The sequence below is a fragment of the Erithacus rubecula genome, assembly GCF_903797595.1.
Source record: "Erithacus rubecula genome assembly, chromosome: 9".
Classification (NCBI taxonomy): Eukaryota; Metazoa; Chordata; class Aves; order Passeriformes; family Muscicapidae; genus Erithacus; species Erithacus rubecula.
In genome coordinates, this window is record NC_136660.1 from 11,684,791 (window position 1) to 11,708,654 (window position 23,864).

The 23,864-nt window shown below is 40.8% G+C and overlaps 1 protein-coding gene across 8 annotated transcripts in view; it reads right to left on the reverse strand.

Moving 5' to 3' along the window:
• The window catches only part of ZMIZ1 (zinc finger MIZ-type containing 1), a 334,693-nt gene that overhangs the window by 214,228 nt on the left and 96,601 nt on the right, over positions 1-23,864 (reverse strand). For all 8 annotated transcript variants that reach the window (XM_079311881.1, XM_079311887.1, XM_079311882.1 and 5 more), the window contains one exon: positions 2,919-3,001. The gene's annotated coding sequence lies outside the window, so the exon portion shown is untranslated. The remainder of the gene's footprint in view (positions 1-2,918; positions 3,002-23,864) is intronic.

The following is a 23,864-nucleotide window of genomic DNA, read 5'->3' on the forward strand; positions in this document are numbered from 1 at the left end:
GTCCAGGGCAGCCCCATGTAGACACCGGCTGGCTGCTGGGGTGTTCCACAGGCAGCAGCTCCTCTCTCCTATCTGTGCTCCCTCCGCTCTGTCCTCCCCACCCTGCGGGGAGTGCCAGCACAGCCTCACGGTGCTGGGCACAGAACCCACTCGGTTCCGCTAAAAATAGCCCATTCATCCTGCCCCTCCCGCCCCGATTTTGCCAGGCTATTTTTAAGCAGATACATTCCCTGTCCTTGTTCAACAGGCAGCTCGGCTGGAGGGGAAGGGAGGAGGAGATGCAGCTCTGCCAGCCCAGGCTGCAGGAGGGACTGCAGGGTCCCTTCAGCCCCCCTTGCCACTAAGACACAACACATCCATGGCATTGGGGACACGCAGAGGTCCTCATAATCCCAGTTTAAACTGGTGTTTGCAAAGTCTGAAAAGGAGCACGTACTATTCCCACAGTTAGATGGAAGAGGTTTGCATAATCTTATCCCTCATATCCCAGGAGCCAGAACTAATTCTGTGCTTTTCTGATTTGACTTGGGGATTCTACGCCACCACAGCAGGACTTAGGAAATGGCTCTTCACTGTAACCTTGTCTGAGTGCTCATCTTTTGTTTGCATTACTCTGCCTTGCAAGATGACAGCTATCAAGTCAGATTACTGAACGCCACTCACAGTGACACATGCCAAAAGTAAACCATTAAGACCGTCTAAATAAGAGCCAGGCTTAATATGTAGGTTGCCAGGTATTATATCTAGTAAGAAATAATTCCAGACAAGTTTAGCAATTAAAAAATTATTAAATATTTTAACTCAGTCCTTAAAATTCATTAATAAAATAAAAACTCTTCTGAATTCCTAAAAGAACCCTACATTTAAAGTGCAATTAATTTAGGCTGTCAGAAAGAAATAAAAAGGATTGGGGGGGAAAATCCAGCAATTTTTTTAAAATCCTCCTAACCCCCACTGTTTTTTCTGTGTGTTTATGAAGCCTCCGGAAATACCATGGCAAACATTCCAGCTCTACAGCAGAGAGGCCACATGACCCAAAGGCACAGCAAGGAAGCTCTTTCCCAAGTTTCCTTATGGTACAGAAAAGTGATTTTTATTTTCTTTTTGAAAATGAAGATCAAAGTCTAGGGAAATCTCCAGGAAATTTTCAAGAGTACAGTTTTAAAAACAGAGTGTTTCTTTATGTAGTGGGGTTTGGTATTGTTTTTCCCTTTGTTATTTATTTGCTGCATTTCTATGCCTGCACATACATTTTTATTATCTAAGACCAGCATCTTAGACCAATATTCAGGGACCATTAAATACAGTATACCATTTAACTTGCCTCTAAAAACTATCTTGTAATGTTCTCTAAATCTTCTATTAGAGTTAAAATCAGTACTGCTGTATTTCTTAATATAGCCATGATCTTTTCCTGGCAAAAAATATGGCATTTACAACCTCTCCCTATTCTTGTCTTTCAGGATTATTTCAGCGAGCACTATTAATGAAAGGATTTATGCAAACAAGCTTTGCTAAACATTATGAATAAAAAATACTCAAAATCTAAACCTGAATCACAGCCTTGCATTTTTACAATCATGTGCACATACTTGGAAGTAACTGAAATGCAGGAGTACTGATGAATCATAATGTAATATGTGAGTATCAGAAATTTGTGGTTGTCTGAAAACAGCATAGAAGAAAGCATGGGGAAGGAAAACAGTCCTGCAGTAGAAATGCACAGCAAACAGCAGCCACTCACCACTAACTTGCTCTGTAACCATGTCAGAAATGCTTCTAATTATCAGAGGTAAAAGAGGGATGGCATTTCTGCTGGAAGCAAGTTTTACACTTCAGTCTTTCCTTTCCCTTCTCTTTCAGCCTATAAATATTAGTCTTACACATTTTTCTTCCATACAGCTCTTGAAAAGGTTGAGTTTTTCAAGGCTGAGAGCAGACAGAAATGTTCATCAAGAAATGCCTTGAGGTTCACTGTCTGTAACTCATCAAAGTGGAACACTGAAAACATGGATGAGGTGGATTATATGAGCATGGTAAAGCAGATTTAAAAAAAAAAAAAATCTATATTCTGCTGATCAGTCACATTTTTCCTTTTTGGAAAGGGGTTATGCATCCTCAGTGGTGATGGCCACAAGGCACTGACTCCCCCCCTGCATTCAAAACAACTACTAATGCATGAAAGTATCTTTAGTGCTATTTCCCAATATATGGAAATGCCACTGGAATATGACAAGGAGTACAAATGGAGATGACCCACACAACAGGGTAAGGAGAGGCAGCTGGTCCACAAGAAAATTAAGATGTAGGCCAAATTCTTGAGGAGCACTGAACTACACCAAAAATAAGGCAGAGATGAGCTTACCCATGGCTTTTAAAATATCTAAAAAAACCCCAAAAGCAATGGAAAAGCAGCAACAGAACAAGTCTGCAAAGATTATTTTTCTTAAGTGAAGGAGGAAACAGAAACCCTGGAGTGCCCACTGTGCTTTTTTAAAAAATTCTGTAAAACAGCTAGACATTAAGATATTGAACACATTATTGAAACTACTGTTCACTTCTACTCAGGGATTTCTGCTTAGTTTATTATAAATGCACATTTATTGGCAGCAAGTAGAACATATTATTGCTGTGTTTTATAGCTCGAATGGCTCATGCAAAGAGCAATTTGTTTGTATTCTGCATCAGGATCAATACTGTACCAGGGATAGCCTGAGGAATGTTTATGCTGAGGGCTTTGCTTGCAGTGTTTTGTTGTTGCAATCAATTGACCAAACAGGGCTGCTTCTTAAAACAACAAATAAACTATAATAGTGACCAGATCAGCCATTCAAGCATCAAACATGACACAGTGTCTGGACAAAGAATGAAGGCCCTCAAGTGTTTTCACTGCTTGATGATACACACAGCTTTCCTACCTGAGTATTTCCCACCGGCTCTTCTTCCTCTCAGTAGCTGGGGACTGTTTTCTCAATGCCCTCACATAACAAGATCCATTTTCCTGCAATAAAAATACAGACACATTATGCTTCCATTCTCCTGCAGAACACAGCAGCATTTGAATCAGCTCAGTGAAAAGACCTGAAATAAATTAAGAGCATTTAGGAGTCCAACAACCAAGCCATGAGGACCAGATCTGAGGCTGGGTTGGGGTTCCAGTCCAGCTCTTGCCACTCCCAAGCTTTTGAGACTCCCCCAGCAGTTTAAGTATTACAGGTTTTCATGCCTGTAACAATGAAATGAGGAAAAGATAATGAGTATTCTGTTCAGGTTTATATCAAAATTTCCTGATCCAAATGGTAATTTTTTTTTCAGTTAAAGGTCATGCTGAAGTCTCTTTTATTTTCTTTATAAAGGGTGCTCCCTGACTGTTATGAGCTAAGAGCTATTAAAAAAAGATAAACCAACCCCCAAACGCTGCTTAAGAAAATACAGCAAAAAAACCTCAGAACCACCATCCTCTCTGCAGCAAAACAAAACAAGTTTATGGATTACACTGGCGCAGCACTGCAACTTCTAGGAAATATTTTTTTAATTATAAAGAAAGATTGCAAAGGGAGATGGGGGAATGTTTACGGGTAGTCTGTATTTTGTTACATGCTGTTTCAGCAGGCAGACAAGGTGTCCTTACAGCATTATACTACCAGGCTCCAAAACTCAGCAAATATTGAGAAAAGTAACACAGTGACTACATTTTGCCTCCCTTTTGACTGACTTCCAAATAACTTCCATACAAAAAAAAAAAAAAAAAAAAAAAAAAAAAAAAAAAACCCATTAAAAAAAAAAAAACAAAAAATACAAAAAAAAAAAAAACCAACACAAACAAAAAACAACAAAACAAACCCCACACAATCTGCCACCAGTCCAGGTTCCTCCCCAACAACCAGCTGTGAGAGCAGACACTTTCATAACAACTGAAAAGAAGCAAAAGTCACAGGTGACCTTAAAAAAATGCAGAAGAAAAGTCTCAAGTTATTACAAATAACTTGTTAGTTGCATTCAATGTTTGTTCTGAGGCCATATTTATCATTTTCACTGGTAATTGACAAAGAACAAAAACATGACTGAAAAACCTTCTCAGAAACAGTCATCCCACCCCAACACACCCAGTATCACCAAGGGACTATCTGCTTTGTACAGGGATGCTGCTGGTTTTCTTGTCTCACAAAAGGTAATTTTAGAGAAGTTACATATTGACAACAGTCTGTGTGAATGGTTGGCTTAAAGGCCTCATTGAACTCTGGATGTTTTCACCCAGAACAGATTTATTCTCATCCAGAAGTTCTCCCCAGTGTTTTTCTTCTGCTTATGCAAGGCAGGAAAAACATGTTAATTGATTCAAATTTAGTATGTGTTAACATGACTTTCTCAGCTAACGTAGACTGGTCTTTAATGAAGTTGCAATTAGTTATTTTAGTTTGTTTCTCCAAATGAGAAAGTTTTTTTTGCCTGCCCCAAGACCTGGGTACTGGTGGCTGGATTGGACTTTGGTGAGATCAGGCTATAGTCTTGAATTTTGCCTCTCACTCCTCTCACCTGGACCCTAACAGTGCATTTGTGTATCTGCATGGTTAGCTGGAATGGGAGAACCGATTTCCTTCAGCATGTTGTCTCATCAGCAGCTGTGCCAACACAACACAGGGAGCGGGCCCACGACAGGAGTGCTCAGCCATGGTGGCAGAGGGCAGGAACAGAGCTGTTTAAACAGCCCAAACAGCACTGCTGCAGCACACAAACCCAAAGCTTTGGCCCCCTCCTCTCTGCTTTATTCTGCCCATCTGTAAAACTGGCACCACAACTCCTACTTTCCTTTATAAAGCATCTCTCAAAATGAAAGGGCTAGCCATTAACATTTCTGTGAATTCACATTACTGACCACCCACCCCTTTCATAAAGCAGGTCCAAGCGGATTCTAAGGACACTGGCACTGTCCCCACAGGCATCTGCTCCCTGGTTTCCCTCACAACCTGCTCGGGGCTTGTACAATGTCCCCCTCAGCACCCCAGCCTGCTCCGTGCCCCTGCCAGCCCCAGCTCTGCCAACACACTTCACAGGCTCCTGCTGGGAACAGCAGTCAGCTTCTAAAAATACCATTAGCTTCTTAAAGCCTGGTCCCTTCTCTCGCCCTCTTTCTAGAAGGGTCCCCAAAACAGAATCTGGCTAACTCCGGGGGTAGCGGGCTACGGCTGAAAATGACAACAGATGGCAGAGAAGGAGTGTCGGCTGGCAAGCCCTTACACCTGGCTTGCCTCAGCCGCCTTCCAGGTGCGTTCCAAGCCCGACTGTGGCACAGTCACTGATGCTGCACAACTCCCAGCCTTTTCCCGGCTCACGCCCGGCAGGAGCGGGCTCTGGGAAGCACCGAGTGCTCCCCGAGAACCCCGTCGTGCCCGGCCGGGAGCCGGGCCGGGAGCGGGCACGGACGGGAGCCGGGGCACGGGGCACAGCCGGGCTGGGAGCGGGCACGGCCGGGCTGGGAGCCGGGGCACGGGGCACAGCCGGGCTGGGAGCGGGCACGGCCGGGCTGGGAGCGGGCACGGCCGGGAGCCGGGCTGGGAGCGGGCACGGACGGGAGCCGTCAGCGCTCCAGCGGGGACGGCTCCTGCTCCCCCACATCCAGCAGGGGGAGCGCAAAAAGGCTCGTCTGGCCACTGAGGCGGCTCTGGCTACGAGCCGCTGGACGCTCGCAGTGCTGGACACTCGGCGTTAGGTGCTCCGACAGCAATGTGGATGCGGCGCGTTACGAGCGCACCTCAGGCAGAACTCTTGTCCGAGCAGATCGCACCGTAAAAAGCAGCTCCGTTGAAGGAGCCGACCAGGACAGGCCAGGAAAGCTGCAGGAGCCGGGGGGAGGAAGGACAGGCTATGCAGCAGGGCTGCCAACGCCAGCGATTTTATCGTGTCCCCCGCAGCACTAGGAATTTTTCCTAAAGCCTGCTCTCCAAAGTCTCATCATCACATAAAAATTTCAGCTTTCAGCTCTTTGCTTATTGGTTTTTTGTTTTTTTTTTTTTCCAAGGGTTATATTTATCTCTAGGCTTCCAAAGTTCAAAACCAAAGCTGTAAAAATAAACCCCGTAGATTTAAAGAACAGCAAAAGCAATTCAACAATCCCCCAAATCAGTTGTCTGTACATCATGGGCAAAAGAATCTCAACTCGAGGAATTTAATGTAATTTTACTTTACTTATTGACAATTAACATTGTTAATTATTAAAATTGTATTAAAAATTTAAATATTAAAAATATTGTAAGGGGGAACTGGAGGAAATCCAATAGGGAAGTAACCAGGACTTAATCTCCAAACCTCCCAATCCCAGCTGTATCACTGCAATGGACTTAGGTCAAGCACAAAGAACTTTCCCTGCTTTCTTATCATATCCTGGTCCCACCTGGTGGCTGCCAGATTTTAGAGGCAACTTTACAGTGGATCTGTCTGGACTATCACAGACAGTCCTGGGATTCTGTTTCTTGTCCTCAGCCTTACCCTCTGTGGAAAGGAAGAGCTGTCCCAGGGTATCCCACTGTCTATACCTCAGCACTTAGCCTGTGCTGGACTTAGAAATAACTGTAAATAAATCAATCTCTAAAAGTAACCAAGAGTAAACCCTTCAGTTTCCATACACAAAATATCACTTGGACTCCACGTACCCAAACAAACATGAAGAGATAGCAAATACAAAACACCCAAGGAAAATTCTTGAAAAACAAAAATACTGATAGGCTAGGCAGTTAAAGAATGTTGTACAATCTTCCTATGAAAATAGGCAGGTGTATTTGAGGGTATTTTCCTACTTTCATGAATTATTTTGAAGTTCCAGCATTATTCTCCTTGAACTGCAGAACATGTTCAAACTCAAAATTCCTGTAAAACCACAGCATGTCAGCAATCCCAACTTCTCATTTATCCACAGCTGTAACTGGGTCATAAGTGAAGAACAAGAAGTGCTGCTCTTCCTAAATAAGCTTACTGGTCAGCAAGTGAACTTCTGCTATGCAAAAACATTAACGAACTTCCAAAGAGAGTTTAACTACTACATGCAGTCCTTATTAGGCATCATAGCCCTCTATCAGGACTTTTTAGAAACTCACAGTTTCTTGAAATTCTAAAGCAACTCAAAATCAACAGTGAGTGTATGTCTGATGAGCATCAGAAGCTATCCACACTGACAAAGAAAGTCTGCTGGTTTAATAAGGGAAAAGCAAAAAAGGTTATTAAACTAAGTAATGCAAAATAGATAAGGGTTTTGAAGAGGAAAAAAGAGAGGCAGAGAGAGACTAATGTCAGTGCAGGTTGGTGTGTTCCTTCCTGGGCAGAGACAGAACAAGGGAGGAAAGTAAAGCTGGGAAGATCTGTGTGGAAGGAAACAGGACTGCAGCTTCTGACAGCTTCCAACTTTGCCTACATCTAGACTTGATCCTCAATAATCCTTATTAAAACAAGAAACAGAAAACACACAAACACATCACACCAAAATGCAGCAGCCACATGGCTGTAAAATACAGACATTTATCTGACAGAACAGACAGGATCCACACTCCTTCCAAACACAAGGAGCAGAAAGCCACACAAGTGGCCAGGCTGCACTGGAACCTGCCATGTGCCTCACCTGGCAGCACCTAACACATCCTCCTCCCTGTGCCAGCCTCCTGCCTTCATCCCACCAGGGCTCCTCGTGCCCCACAGAGTCCCAGGAGAAGCCAGCACCCCTGCACTACCCCATTTCCTCCTGACACTGTTCCCAAAACAGAAGCAGGTTCTCATAGGGGGCTGCTGCATTGAACAGTGCAGCCACTCAGACACTTGGTCAAACCAGTGCCTCCTGTATCACATCATGTACAACCAGCCCTTCTGGGAGATTCCACCAGCAGAATGCCACAAGGGTACAGCAAAGTAAGAAAGAATCACAGCAGTAAGTATGCAAATTTTGCTTGTATTTTCTCCTGCCTTCTTTCTCAACAGTGTGTAGAAGCAAATTTTGTTTATTTAGTCACAATTTTCTCAATTAGTTTTCCCAATTAAAAAAACCAAACAATTACCTTTAGTTTTTTCTCTGCATAAACAGAAATGAAAGCCTTCTCAAACTTCTATTTCACATTATTTCAAAAAAATAAAACATAACTGAAGTACACATTTTCTCAGCTGTAGAAAGCCATGAATTTGCAATTTCCTTATTTTGAGATGGAAAGGAAAGGTCCAGTTTGTTTTCATACCCTACGCATTTAAGGCTTAACAGCAGCTGTTTGCAGTATCATGATCTCCAATTTAGAACAACAATAACAAAATCCTTTTCTTCTCCCAAGTTGTTCCACAAAAATCTAATTACTGAAAGAACCACTTTTACAACCCTGTTCTCTTTTTCAGGCTGTATCTAGATGGGTCCAGTGCATCTAAAAACACAGGCATGAGCACCCAAGATTGCTGTAGTCCATGTCCCTGCTCTCTTGTCACAGCCCTGGAAGCCCTAAAGTCCCTGGGGCAGCACTGCACCCCATGTTCCTCCCAGTCTCACATCCCAGATTTAAGGGGCTGCATGTGAATCAGTAGAATAGATCAGTTTTAAGAAGGAACAGGGAAATACTAGGAGGACAGGCAATTCAGCATTTCTTTGCCAAACTATAATCTGATGGAGGTGGCTTTGGCCCAAGCTGAAATAAGAAAGATTTGGTGTGGCTGCCCCGTGCAAGGCAGTCCAGGCAGCTCCTCCTCCCAACCAGCTACAGTCAGAGTCAGCCTGGGGCTGATGGACCCAAACCAACCGAGGTCTGAATGCCTTATCATCTCACAAGTGACCATGGCACAGCTCCTCCCCAGGCCACAGCAAGCAGCAGCACATTAGACTGCTTCTGTCTGTAGCAGAGGACTGAGTGGCCAACAACAAGCACCATTAATCTTGGCTTAAACTGAACCATTGTTCTGGAGATTGGACATCTCTTGTAAAATCCCATTATTAGACACCATTTGCCATCTATTTCTGTAGAAACTTTTTTGGTGTGTTTTGTTGTATTTTGGAAAAAAAATTTCCCCTTCCCTTTTCCTTAAGTCCTATTGTACTTACAGAGCCTTAAACAATAATCCACTCAAGCACAACCATGGAAATGGCTTGAAGGAACAAAAGCTGGCATAGCCAGTGCATCTGACTCTCTCTGCTACAGCTGCCTGTGTAGCCTCTGCAGCTCTGCAGAGCACCAGCAGCTACTGATTTCCCTCTGCTCCTCCTGTGTGTTGGACACAAAATAAACATGAGAGATCTACTCCAATTATACTTGCAGCATTGGCTAAGGGGGCAGGTGAGTCACAACCAAGATCTGCAGCCTATCTTGCTAAAGGAATAGGGAGAAGACTGACCTTAAAATTAAGTAGGCACGAGTAAAATTTAAAAAAAAAAAAAAAATCTAACTCTAGGGAGACAAGGCAGTGGAAGCAAAGTGTCTCAGGCTCTGCTAAAGAAGATTACTGCCACATCTAGCAGTTAGCACCACCCAAGTAGAGTGCCATCAACTTAATTCTCAAACGAGACCAGCAGAACAGGCAGACAGGATTAGACATGCTTGTTTTTAACCATTCTTTGCACTCTCTGGTGCAATACTATCAGCACAGCATTGGCATCAAAATTACGACCCTTCAAAATGTGCAGAGCACATTTTTTAATTTTACATGTAGCAGTTAAGTCATCTGGGGTTATTTATTTTTTAATATAAAGTGGTATAACATATTTAATCTGTTTTGAGAAAAGAACAAATTGATTTAGTGAGCAGTTCAAGACTCTCCCTGGAGACACTCAACCACACTCAGAAATCTGGATCTAAGTTGAGAGTTCGCTAAAGTCATTTTAATTGTAGGTCATAAGAAATGTCAAGATATAAACCACCAAGGAATACTAAAAATTAAGCCATCATCTCTGAGAGTAACAAATGTCTTATATTTGGCAGTAGAATAATTTCTAAATCTTTACAGTATTACTACTTAAGGACAGTAGCAGAGCAAAAGGCTTAGAAGTACATGCAACATGTGTGCATTATTTCTGCTGGGGGAAAAACCCAAAAATTGCATAAAGCAAAAAAAAACTGGAGTGAAGGAAACTTACACTGCTACCAATAAAAATGTAGCGTTTTATCTTTGTCACTTTGTTTCAGTGCACTGAACATCTTCTGTTAATAAACAAGTTTTGGGTTGTTTTGGTCTGAAAATGTTCCTTCCTATGCAATATGGAACAGAGTTGTGTATACAGCAACATATACAGCACCTCTGTGCAAAAATGGATCACAAAAGTGAGGAAAGGTGGTTTTTAAGAAAACTTAAAAAAAAAAAAAAAACAATAGAAAGCTTTAGACTACTTCTAGAGCTTGTGCCTAGGTTTTACAAGGAAAAACTCTTTTTCTCAGCTAAAAAGTACTTCTTAAACAGATGTTTTCCTGTAGAAGGTACACCCCAACTTCTGCATTTTTGAGCTGGATCCCCCACTTACTAAAACTCTTTTACAGGACTTAGCTGAAATCCCCAAAATTTTCCTTTGCCCAGTTACTCAAACAACACAGATAAGAGGGCTCTGACCTTAGCAGATCAAAGTGAAAACCCCTCCATTCAACCTTCTTAAAACAGAGGAAGTTAAAAATTAAGTGTGTTTTCAACACCAAATATCTGAGGGCTCTTAATAAAGTATCTAAAGAAAACATATATAAACAATTTCATTCTCCCACATTCTCCAATCTGAAAGTTAAAAGGTCAGCAATGTAAAATCAGGAGCAGTTTCGTTGGTTTTTTTTTTTTCCACCATCTCTTCCTAATAACCTCTTAAACTTGATGAACATACAAATTTCCTTTCCTGCCTTTACCTTCCACACCTGGGAGTGAAGATGAGAAGGGAATTTCCCTATTTTCAGTTACATCAGAATGGAACTCACTGGTGAACAGCAATGTGAACAGAAAGCAGTTCAAGTGATGTGAAGACCCATACAAGCTCTTGCATGTGGAAGGAAAAAAAAAGTAAACTAACATTCTATATTGCTGCCAGTCAACTCAGTTATGAACACCCATTTTGTTGGGTTTAGCCACTGTCCCTAGCAGGTGTGCCAAGACTTACGGGTGAAATTCCATTTCTCTAAGTGCCAAGGTAGGCATTTCACAGCAGTTTAAATCTATCCTCTGCCAAGTCCATTTCCTTGAGTGCCTACACATCAGCTCAGTGAATACCCTAACCACCCTCTTCTGTAGTACCAAATACCATGTGTATCCAACCCCATGTCTGCACAGGGTGCAGCAGGGGGGCACTGCCTGCTTTGCCTGCCTAGTGGTACTGTCACGGTAGGGAAGTGAAGAGCAGGAAGCTGCAACACTATGACCTAAATAAGATGCAGGCAAACACAATTTTAGACATCCAAGCCTTTAATGCAAATTAATGTCATAGTAATAAAAGCTCCAAAAGGAATAATTGTACAGATGTCTCAGAGGAAGAGTTGTATCTTGTGATTTAATAGCTAGAAGCAGTTTCCCCCCCATCTTCTCTTCAGGTCATTTGGTTTCAACAAATAGTGCTCTTTGCTGTCTATCACACAAGCTATTACACAAGTACTCTCAAACTGGTAGCCCTGGATCCTGGTTTTCTGGTCCCCTGGAGGTTTGCAGGGGCCTTCCCCAATGCCAAGCCCTGCCAGGCTGCCCATGCTAAAATTTGAGGTCATCTGCAATATCAGAGAGGCAGCGTTACACAATTCATGCTCTGCATGGACATCTGAGCTGGAAAGACAGTCATTTCAAAGCAAGATGCAGTTTGCCTCAAGATCTTCCAAGTTTTACTGCAGGCTGTTCTTAAAATCTTCCACTGATAGCATTTGTAAAACTAGAATTAATTTTCTGTGACATTGAAAGAGGGAGGGAGAGACCCTAAACAAAACCCCAGTCCTGCCTCACTGACTTCACTCCTCATATCTGCACAAATATCCACTCATTTCTCTGCTGTCCTTAAAAGCCCTTTCTCTGCAACACATCAAAAGCTTTTAACCCATATTGAAACCACTGCCCCAGCCCCAAACAGGCTCTGCTGTGCCAAAGCCACTACTCAGTAAGAGGGGAGCCCTGGAAATCTTGCCCAGACACTCGGGGATGTGGCTGCCATGGCCAGTCTGCTGTGTCCCTCACCAAATAAAAATAAAAATAAAAAAAAAAAACCAAAAAAACCAAGGTTTGCTGCAGCCCTGCTGATACCACACCTCTGCTTTTCATGGGTGTGGGGTGCTTTGGTCAAGGAAAGTGCATTTTTTACAAGAAAGGGAACTGAGTTCCAACAACCGAGGCCGAGGCAAACAGAGCCTTCTGGCAGCTCCTCTCCGGGGGTGGGATGGACACCCGAGCAAGGGTGAATTAGAGGGAGAACAGCTGTTGGTTCAGTGAATGAGTCACAGGACTCAGCTATTAATTCTTCCTCTCAAGAGAATGTGCCCCCATGCCAGCCCACCCACCCTCCTATAAAACAAACAAATATATAACAGAGGTCAGGGAGGGGGAGCTCAGTAAGAGGAAAGGAAAAAAAAAAAGAGGAAAAAACAGCCAAGCATTTAATATTTACATAAGAATGAAATGTTTCATTAATTACATACAGAATCAATTTGCAGCTATTTTCCTTAAATTTCTCAGTCAAACCCACAGATTTGAAGCACTTTGAACTGTGCTGTGCCAGTAATTGTGGATGAATATTTTAGATCAGTCTTGAATCACTGTAGAGCACACACCAAATGAACTAATAAGCTACTCATGTGTGGACTACTAATGTATTTTCTTTCTTTGCTAGACAGATGGAACAGAGTCTAAAATCAGTTGAATTGGCTACCAGTAATCTTCAGAAAGGCTTAGAAAAATCTTTAGTTCTACTGTTTTATTAAAAATACCACTCAATAGCCTGCATGCATTACAAAGGTGCTGGCAATATGCAGAAAAACCCCAAACAGGTTTTAAAGATATGAAAAAAGAGTCAGGCATTTCATGCGACTGTAGCCAGCTTCAGAGTGACAATGAACAGTGCATTGTCAAAGGTTTTTAAAGGACTACTGCAAAGCTGGACACCCCTGCCATCTATTTGATATTTATCCCAATACAACCATTTATGGGCAGTCATTTTAAATCACATATAGCAGCATATCAGTTCTATAATCTGACAGATGTGTTCTAGTTTACAGAAGCATCTGTTGAGTCATCAGAACATCAGAATAGTTAATTGCACTTTGGGGATGCTTTCAGAGATTAAAAGTTGCCTTACTTCAAGCAAATTTTAAGTGTCCTTACAGATTAAACTCCTTTTTCATGTACAAAATTAACATATGTACCCACGCTCCAGATAAACTAATGTATGAAATGTAAAGAATAACTCCCCTCAGGGATCATCTGTTTTCTTCCGCCTCCTGTGCATTGCCTCACACTGTGCTCAGCAATATGGAACAGAAAACAAAAATACAACGTGAATCATGCATGATTCTGAAATAAAAACTAAGACATGGCCTACACTGTCTGGGCAAAGACTACAGAAAAAGCTGTTTTGGGTCAAGAACTTTTACAAAACGTTTAACAGCTGAAAACTGGGAGATGATGTCTTTCTTTTTTTAGCAAAACACTTATAATTATATTTCAGAAGATTTTATTACTGTTTATTCTAAAAGGAACGTTCTACATGTGTACCTTTCACCACCACAAGAGTATGTGAAAAACCAGGAGAACCACCCACAAAATTAAACATGGACTGATAGACACTGAGCCATTTTCATTTTCATTGAGCTGAAGTTTCCTATACACAGCTAAGGACTGGAAGCAAGCAAACTCCATTCATACACATAATTGACTATTTCAATTAGAAAGAGTAATACTTGTGGAAGATTCCTATGAGTTTTCAACATGTGGGAGTAGATGAGATCTTCTCCATGCTTCCAATCTGAGTTCCTTGCAACCTTCTGGTCTCCATAGCAGTAAGAATATTAAGAAAATGTATTTCTTAGAAAGAAATATGTATCTTATAAACTTTGATTTAAAACAATTTAGCAGTAGATTTTTCATTTGGTTGGTGTTTCACCAAAAACCCAACAAAACCAAACAAATTAGTCAAAAAAGGTATATTTGGCTGTTTCTCAGAGTTGATTAAACCCATCTGTCTGTAGCTCCCAAACCACAGATATCCCCTGATTAATTCAATGAACTATGGTTTCACTCAAGAAGTGACCATAAAACTGAAGTGCAACTGCATAACCAAGAGCACCTTACAAGAACAGACACCAACACTGCATCTGGGCTTTGCTTCCCATAAATCCTGAAGTGACAGCACACCTCAGCCTAAGAGGACTGTTATTCTTTAGTGTGGAGCAAATCAAACTTGAAGTGAGAGTGTAAAAGTTGAGACAAGCACTGCAATCATGACTGTGCTTTAAAAAGCTGCCATAGCTCTGAAGTTACAGCATATTCCCTTGCTGCTAAACCAAACTGAGACTGCTGTCTCAGTTGCATTAAATTATTAGCTAATTAGCCCTGACTAAGGACAACAGTGTGTTGATGCTGGCAAGCTGTGAAAAGAACACTTCAGCAAAGAAGATCAATAGCATTTTTTGTCTGGCTTACAATAAGAAAACTGCTGGCCCAGGTTATGAGTTTAAGCCATTTTTCATTTGGCAGACAAGACAGTACTAGTGACAGATCAATACAGTAACTTTATGATAGGCTGCTGCTCCTGCAGATGGCAGGACCATAAACAGGCATCATTTTTAAAGCCTGAAGCAATCCATTACTTGGACAGAAACCGCCTGACCTTTTATAATACTTACACTTTTCTACCGAAAAAGGAAAGCCAGAGAACAAAACAAGGGATAATCAGCACAATTAGCTGTCCAGCAAGACAGAAGAGAGTACTGCTGGTTGCAAAGTCAGTATTTAAAGTAACAAGCTTTGTGCTATTTGGGAGATCACATTAAAGCCACAAGGTTGACACCAGGGAACTACTCATCCCTTCAAAGAGAAAATGTTACATCTTATATGATGCAATTTTCTTATCTCCTTGTAATGTGGGATAACAAAAGAACCTATTTATTAATCTTTAAGCAAAAAACCCCCAAACCAATCAACCACTTTAATGTGCCATTAAAACATTAAACCAGTGCCTTTTAACACCTACAATTAGCAGGCATTTGAGAGAATTCAGATATAAATGGGCAGTTATTTTTCCCATATTGTAATACACACACTGTAGCACTTCCACATACAGTTTCTTATTCTACACCTGTATTGGGATTGTTGGGATTGCCTACAGTGTTCCACTATTTTAACAAAGGCAAAGCAAAACAAGGGTAAGGTTTTGAAATTCTGGAGTTTTTTATGGCAAGACTTCTAGCTGAAGAGATTGTAAAGGACAGCACTGTAATAAATTATTCAAGCCACATCTTCAGATAGGGACCCAAGTGGAACATCTGGCCCCACACTTATAGTCTTCTCCTTACTATGAACATGAAATAACCACAGAATATGGTGAATCAATCATACAACCAGCTTGCCTCTGCCTCTCTCTCTGAGGCTGGTTTGTGTCAATTACTACAGAAATATCTGCTTAAGCAGGAAACTAATTTTACAAAAGCACATTGGGTTCATGGGCTTTCATCAATACTTTTTGGTTGCTGCAAGTAAGTAATTAACATTAATGTCAACATAAAGGATAGAAGGAGGAGGACAGTATTAATGAGCACAATATAAAAATTGAGCTGGCTGCTTCTTTCCCATACAGTACTGCCATGCAACCAGCTCCTAGTCCTTGCCTGAAAAATGAGTTATTATTAATTTGGTCTCTAATTTTACTTTGCATGATGTAAGCAAACAGCACTACATTTTCCCCTTAATGAATGCCAATTATACACAACATTAGTTTAAAATACAACAGAATAGCACACAAACCAGAAGTCTTTTGACTGGGCTCCACTCATGCTAAGAATAACTTGGCACACACGTACACGATGCTAAATCTGCCAATGATTTGCTTAGCTCCAAAACTCCCCCCTCCACATCTTCTACAAGATCCTAAATACATGAAGCTGTGTTAAAGCAGGAAACCTACGTACTGAACCTATTTTTAAAACAAATTGAATTTCTTTGAACTCAAATGCAAGGGACAGTTTCACCAGTTTCACGTTTATAATCTCATGCGTTTTCAGCAGGCACAAGGGCTCTTTATTCCAACTGTGCACAGACACTGCCTGCCACATCTGCCAGCCCACAGCACTTGGGCTCAGCCCAGAGACTTTGTCAGCCTTCTGCAAAATCACTGGTGCAAACACACAAAGCAGCAGCCCACAGTTCCAATTCACAGGACACAAAATATCTGCAGAGATAACATCTCCATGACCATGCTAAAAAGACACTAAATAAATCCAATGGCTTGGGTTTTGTCATTTTGTTTTGCAGTTTTGTTTATGAGAGTGGGTTATTTTTTTTTAAGGGTACTAGGTTTTTGTTTGCAAATCCCCCACTCCACAACATTCATAAGTAAAACAAAAATTGCAGCACTCAGAAATAATTACTGATGCTTCTTTTACAGTGCCTCAATGACATTGTGCCAATTTTAAGATAATCCAAAGCATTTAATTATTTCCATAGTATGTGAATGCAGGTAGTGACCTCAGGCTGGCTATTCCAAAACTCTGGCTCAGCCTCAGCACACTTGGGATGCACATCCCATTTCAGTTGACTGCCACTTCTGGGAAGGAGGGAGAGCAGTTGGGTTTGGGAGAGCTTTGCTCCATGGTCACTTGCTAAAAGCAGTGTTGGAGGGATTATGCAACCTGGCCTCGGGCTGCTTGCAGAGGGAGTTCACAGGGAGACAAGGGCTGTGCCTGGAGTGAAGGGGAAGAGAGCCTTCACCATCAAGTGGGGCAAGGCCATGCTCCTCCTGCACCCTGACTGGCTGCTACTTGCTTTTTGGTCCAATGACTCCTCTGACCATATCCCCCTATTTCCACTTACGCTTTCTTTCTTTTTTTCCTGTGTATCCTATTGCATCTAAGATCCATTACTCTAATTCCTTTTCTGTAAGGTCCTCACAGCAATGTTGCCCTTCTGTTATTTTCCCCTCTATCACTATTAAGATGGAAATGAAATCCTTACACCCAGACCACTCCCTGCAGATTCCTTTTCTGTCCCTTTTCCCATCAAATTCCATAGACTTTTTCTACTAAGTTTTTAGTCAATAAGGACATTAACTCCCCTTATTCCCATTTTACTATTAAAATGGCATGGTTCTTGTTTGAAGACCACAAACAGCTTTATGGCCTTTAACATTAGCATCAATGAAACCTCATTGAGGACCTCAGCAATTTATTTTTGAAGAAAGAGCACGTAAGTGACAAATCCACAAATACAAATGACCATGCAACAACTCTCATACTGTTCATGAGGTTAATTAAGTTGCAGGGAAAGAAAACCAGATTTCCAACATCATACCCAACTTTCTTGTCATTATAGTTCCAGACTCCATACTAGCTACAAAAACCATAAACAACACCTCATTATCTATTTTTCATTCCTAGAAAAACCTTGCTTGAAAAGTTACGTCTTAACACTTGCTTCACATCCATTAAAAAAAAAACTTAAAATCCAAAAACAAACCAAGAAAATATCTTTGTGTTTTGGAGATTGCATTCATGTAAGAGATATTCAATATTTGCTACTGTAATGAAAGCATAAACTATTAGTTGGATAGCAAAGCATTTGTGAAAGACATCAGCTCTTTGCTATGTACAGTGCCACAATCATATTTACCTCCATGATGGTGACCAGAAGGCAAGCTCACAACGCATATAAAAGTACAAATAAGGAAACTCAAACTAGTGATTCACATTGCACATTGTCTGTACCACCATCCACCAGAGCCAATCCTTTTGAGCATAATAAAATGAAGGTATTGTAATTAGAGAGTTCATAATGCCATTTAATCAAGTGTGGAGCTGGAGCACAGTGGGTTGTATACCAAAGACAAAACCACATGAAGCAGTACAATGCTGAGTGCAATAAAGGGCACACATATTCTTCAGGGAAAATAACAAGTTACTACAAAGCCATGTTTGTTTTCAAGTACTCAATCAAGAGTTTGCATACTAGGTAATTTTGCATCATGAAAATAAGTTATTTCATAAACTGAAAATGAAGTAAGACCACAAAAATGTCTTTTGATTCTTACAGACAGAAAACCCCAGTTTCAAGTTCTTAATTTGTGAATTAATTCTTTGTACTTTTACTGGAAGAATTAATTGTGCTTCAACAGTATTCCAATTATTTTCTACTACAGCTTATTATTTACAAAGTGCTTTATAATAACCAACCAGTTTCTGTGACACCTGTAGCAGTCTCCATGTAGTGAGGCTGAGACAGTAGCATCCTGAGCTATCAAAGAAGAACAGCAAGGGCCAAGCGAAATAGAAGACTTTCCATAGTCAGCCAATTTTTTCAGGGGTCACATACTTATCACAATCAAGATAATGATGGAAATGCTCTTTTCTGTATCTCAAAACTGGACTGGGAATTACCCTGATTCTTTCCCATGAAACAAAGAATGCTTAAATAAAAATAAAAATTAAAAAAATCAGTCAGAACTCAGGAACAGCCCCTTGCAAATGGGGAGGATCAGACACTGACTTGCATGTTTTAGATGAGGCTCCTGACAGAGCTGAAAGATGCTGCAGATCTGCCAGCCCAGGACTTGTGCTGCTGGAAGACAGTGGTGCACCCAGCACATGAGGAAGGACCTAATGACAACAGCTACACCACTGCTCCTTCCCTCTCATACACCAGAGATGTCTGGCACTATTCTCACACAAGCAAAGATGACTCCTGTCCTAAGCAACCTGCATTTTAATCATACTGGAACGTTTTTAAGAAAACATGACAAATAGTTTCCATTTTATGTATGGAGAAACTTGCTTGACAAACACAGGAGCACTGCCACTGAATGCTCCAAAAAACCAACATGGGATTGGAGCACAAAGTGTTATAGACCCTATCTTGATCTCGATTTGGGACTGTCAGAGATCAAATATAATTTTTCACTACAATACATAAAGAACAATAAATATACCTAAATATGTATCTAATACATCAGGTAAATCTAAAACCACACAAGCACAACTGAAAAATTGTAGCCGAAAAATGATGTGGCAGCACAGAACTTCCAAAATTACTCATGGGCAAGCGAGAGTCTTCAGACTAAAGCATTTGTAAAGATTTATTACATATATAACAGCATATCCTCAAATGGCTGCAGATCAAGAAATGAAAAAGTCTGAGCTAAAGCAGTCTGATTTAACAGCCATTAAGGTTGTAAAAAAGATTCTCACTGGCTTCAGCCAGCACTGGGTCGCACCCTGGTCACAGCACTGTGCAGCTTCCTGTGCCTTTCAGCCTATTTGTGTGACAGCTCCACACTCAGCCATCCCAAAATAGCAAGAACGACCTTTCGTCTGCCTGAGTATTCTGCACAGACAACAGCACCACACTCCTAATGGCCAAGAAAGGACTTGGCAAACTGAGAGCCAATTTCACCATACACTCTAGAGTCCCACACAACCTTGCCTTCTCTCTAGAGAAGCACTGGATCATGAACCAGTTACCTTGCCATATTTTCCAAGTTTTACAGACTAGTTTCTTCCTCCCCTGCCCATCATGCTCAAGTCCTTTTTCATAATTGCATATTGAAAGCAAGAAAGCCACAGAAATCACATGTTTTTATTGCTTATTCTCAAATAGCTCATTAACTTAAGAACTTGCATTTATTTCCTTGGGTCATTTACACATTTAAAATACTTAGGTGTTTAAGTTTTGCAAGAATGAGTATTCCAAAACAGCTCCTATTGTCATGAAATGGAAATGAGATGTTTGCACATCTGCATTCTAAAAAGTATTAATTGAAATATGGGAGCATGCTTTAAAACAAAAGAAAAATACAATTTAAAGTGCACAAAAAAAGAAGGCAAGACAAATAGTTTAACCCTCCCTTAACAGACATACATCATAATTCACAGTTTTGAAATGCATGAAATAAAAGTCTACTCTTTATTAATGGAGATAAATGTTTGGAACCCTAATTTCCTTAATAACTATGGGGTACGTTCCCATTTCAGTCTGAGGGATATTTAGGCACATGATGTTAAGCATAAAACTTGAGGAACATGAATTAAGTTGAAATGTTGCAGAATACTTTAGGCACAAGCTGTAGCTCCCATCAAACAGAACACAGTTGAGATAAAAATCATGCTGTTGTAATATCCTTAGGGATTTATCCTGCCAGCACTAACTGATAGTTTTGCTTATGAGAGACACTGGCAAAACAGAGCAACAATAAGGACAAATCATACCTGAGATCCTTTACTGAAGCAGGTAATTTTAATGAGTGCTTTATTGTACTGTTTTTGACTGTGCCATGATAGCAACCTGTTTAGATTCCCATCTGTTTCACTCTGCTTGCATGTGCAGTGTTGATTCCACAAACATCCCACAGGGCCATTTACACCAAAGAGCATGTTGGCTGTACTGATTACATACCTCAAATGCCACTCATGTCTGTCTTTCAGAAAGTCTGCAGCACCTTGTTTAAAAATCAAGATTTCTAAGAGCTGCAAACTGGCAAACTGAAAAATTAGCACCCAAATTCAAAACTGAAGGTTCCTATTATTCTGCATGTTCAATAGAATATTTTAATTTTATTTTCTCTTGCTCTATTAATTGCTATCTAAAATATTAGCCCTTTATTTGCACCATAGCTTCTTACTAATGCAAAGTGAAAACCAAATGCAGTTTTTAGACATGGATTAAAACTATTCAGCATCGACTTCAAATGAATGAGAGTTCCACACCTAAATACATTGCATCACACCTCTTAATTTTTTTTTATTTCAGTCATTTTGATTTTCTCCTAGGCAAGACACTAGAATAATCACTTTATTGTTACAATTACAGACAATGACCCTCAGAAGGTGACAGCATTTTGATCCCATTTGATTATATTAGTTTTAATAGATCCTAATGAAAATATAAGTAAATCCTTTTTCTTATCACTCATTCTCATTACTTTCAGCAGGCATTATAACTTAACTGCTCTAAGGGCTTTAAAGCACACACAGAGCACAAATGAAAGAACTTGCCTTTCAGATACATCTTTTATTGAATTTACCAAACGAGTTTAGGGAAACTCTAAAAATGAATTCCCAAGTGTCCCAGGATAGAGCTGTCACAGTGTCAACTGGGGTTAACCCTCTACAACACTGACAACACAGCAGCAGCCCACAGGAGAGAAAACCCAGGAAGGTGTCCACTCAGGAGCTCACATTCTAAGCAAAATCAAATGAAACAGGGTGTGCTTGGAAGGGAGTAAAAGAAAATAAATATGACTATTATTACTGACTGACTTCTTGCTGACACTGCAGAAGTACTGAGCTGTTAGGTGGAATCTGAGCCGAGCAAGCAGGGAAGGGAGAATCTTATAAGGAAGCGTGTCCCATGTGCAGAAGGTGATGCCAGCAAAGGAATGAGGACTGCCATGGGAGAAGCAGCTGGCCAGAGCATCACACAGAAAGAACAGACTGCTTGCCAGCATTCTGGCAAAGACAGTCACCTGCAGGTGCTCACATCCACAGTGCCTGGAATTGCTCTGGCAAGCCAAACACAAAAGCACAGCTCCAGTGGGTAGCTGTCACAGGTATTTCCCTATCTGATGGCACCTTCAGAAAACAGAGGTCCTGATGTGAGAAATCAGAGCAGCCCACAAATGAGCCAACTGTGCTGAAATCTGGTTTGACTGCAGAGGTCAGGACAGCTCATCAGCCAGCTGCTCTGCTGTGTAAGTGTAACGAGACACTCGCAGCTTGCTGCCCCTCCAGTGTAATTGCACATCTTGTTCTTTGTAATCATCCCTACCACTTATACTGCTGTAGAGACTGAACTAATCCTCCCAGACCCCACTGAGAGGCAGGCAGAAAGTATTACCATCTCCATCTTGCAAATGGAGAGAAATAGATATTACCAACAGGAGGCAATTAATGAGTGGAATAACCTGATGCACTTCCACAGGCCCGAGAGGATTCAGCCTCATGCTCACCAGTGGCCAACTTGGCCAGCAGAGGTGGAGTCATTTGTCAAAAGCCATCGGGTGTTACTGGGAGATACAGGATGAAAACTTACAGCACTGAACTGTGCTTTGTTCTCAGGCCACTGTAAAAACCACACCCAGTAAACACTTTGGCAGGTTGGTTTGGGATTTTTTTACTGGAGTTTGGGGGCCTAAAGGTTTTTTTTTTATCAGTTTGGTGTTTGTTAGTAAACCAATCCATAAGGCATTCTAATTAAAAATGAGCTAAAAGTTTTGCTACAGTTTCTTAAGCAAAAGAGTAACTACCCATAGTTTTATCAATCCTGAAAATAAGCAAAATTATTCCTTGTTTTCTGCAGCATCCAGAAAATAAAATAGTAGCTACTGCCAGAAAAAAGTGACTTATAAATTAAAGGTGTGAAAAAAAGAGGGCAGCAATATGCAAATGATGTGATGTATGTACAGGAAATAATAAAAGTAGAACGAGTAGCATGATATCATTTTGTTGTTACAAGACAACAAATGCCCTGGTAGATGGAGTTTCAATAGCCATTTTTTATTGTTTTTAGGGTCTAAAAATTAAAATTGAGTAAATTTAAATAGCTATTTCTGTGTTGAAAGCCAAACATGATCAATAATAACCAACCAACCATCCAAACTTCCATGACAATCATGAAATAACATTATTTGTTCCTTAAACTTATCTGCTATATTTTCCATCTTTTATGGATTTAGCTCTACTAGGAATTTTGGGAATGGAAAATGATCCTATCAGCTTGGTTTAAACAATCATCTCATTCCAAAAAGCAAGAGTTTTAAATACAATTATCAACACAAGGCCAGGAGTGAGGTTGGGGAATGCTGCATTATTTTAAGATCCACTGCTATTGCTCAGTCCCTTTTCAATGTACATTGCCCATCAAAGTAGGAGTTACACAGACTACAACCCTGCACTGAAGTTGCTTCTCATTAGCAGGAAACATTCACAAAGCCATTTCAAGACACAGATTGATAGTTTCAGCCAGGACCACAGACAGAAACATCAACACAGTGGCTAACTAGATAAACTTTCCCCCCACAGTCTTTATGCTGTTGAGAATTTTTCCATCCTTTGCTAATGTTCCTTTCTTAAATTCTCTGCTTGAACAAAAAGCAGAAAGGATATTTTTCATCACCCTTAAAGGAGTCCTCTCCAAACATCTTAGACTTGGGTGGGAGGTGAGAGGAGAGGATTTACCTCAAGAACTAAGCTGAGCAGCCAGCTGTTCCAACCAGGCTTTCCTGGTGAGCACAAGCTAGAACAGCACATTTTCCTCTTCAGCAATGAACAAACAGTTCAGTACCTGCTCATCTCATGCCTCTGTACAAAAAAAAAAAAACCAAAACCCATGATGCTTGCTTGTTGGTTGCTTATTTTTAGGACCTCTCCTGAAGGAAACTTCGGTTTCATGGAAGGCACTGAGGCTTATTTTCTGTTTGTGGATGCCAACAGGATTCATTACTGCAAAGTAAGACAGTTCTGCCTATATTAAAAAAAAATATATATATTTGGCTTTGGAAGTGGATACAGGACTGAACATACCTTACATCACTGAACTCAGAAGACTTGAAGGTGAATTATGTGGCACTATGTATCTGAAATCCAACATTAACATAAAAAATAACTTTCAGTTAATCAATCCAGCTTGTTTACTGAACTACCTGGCTAACTGCCAAAAGACAGTGATTTCAAGGGGTTTTATAGATTCACTCAGAAAAACAAAAATCCATT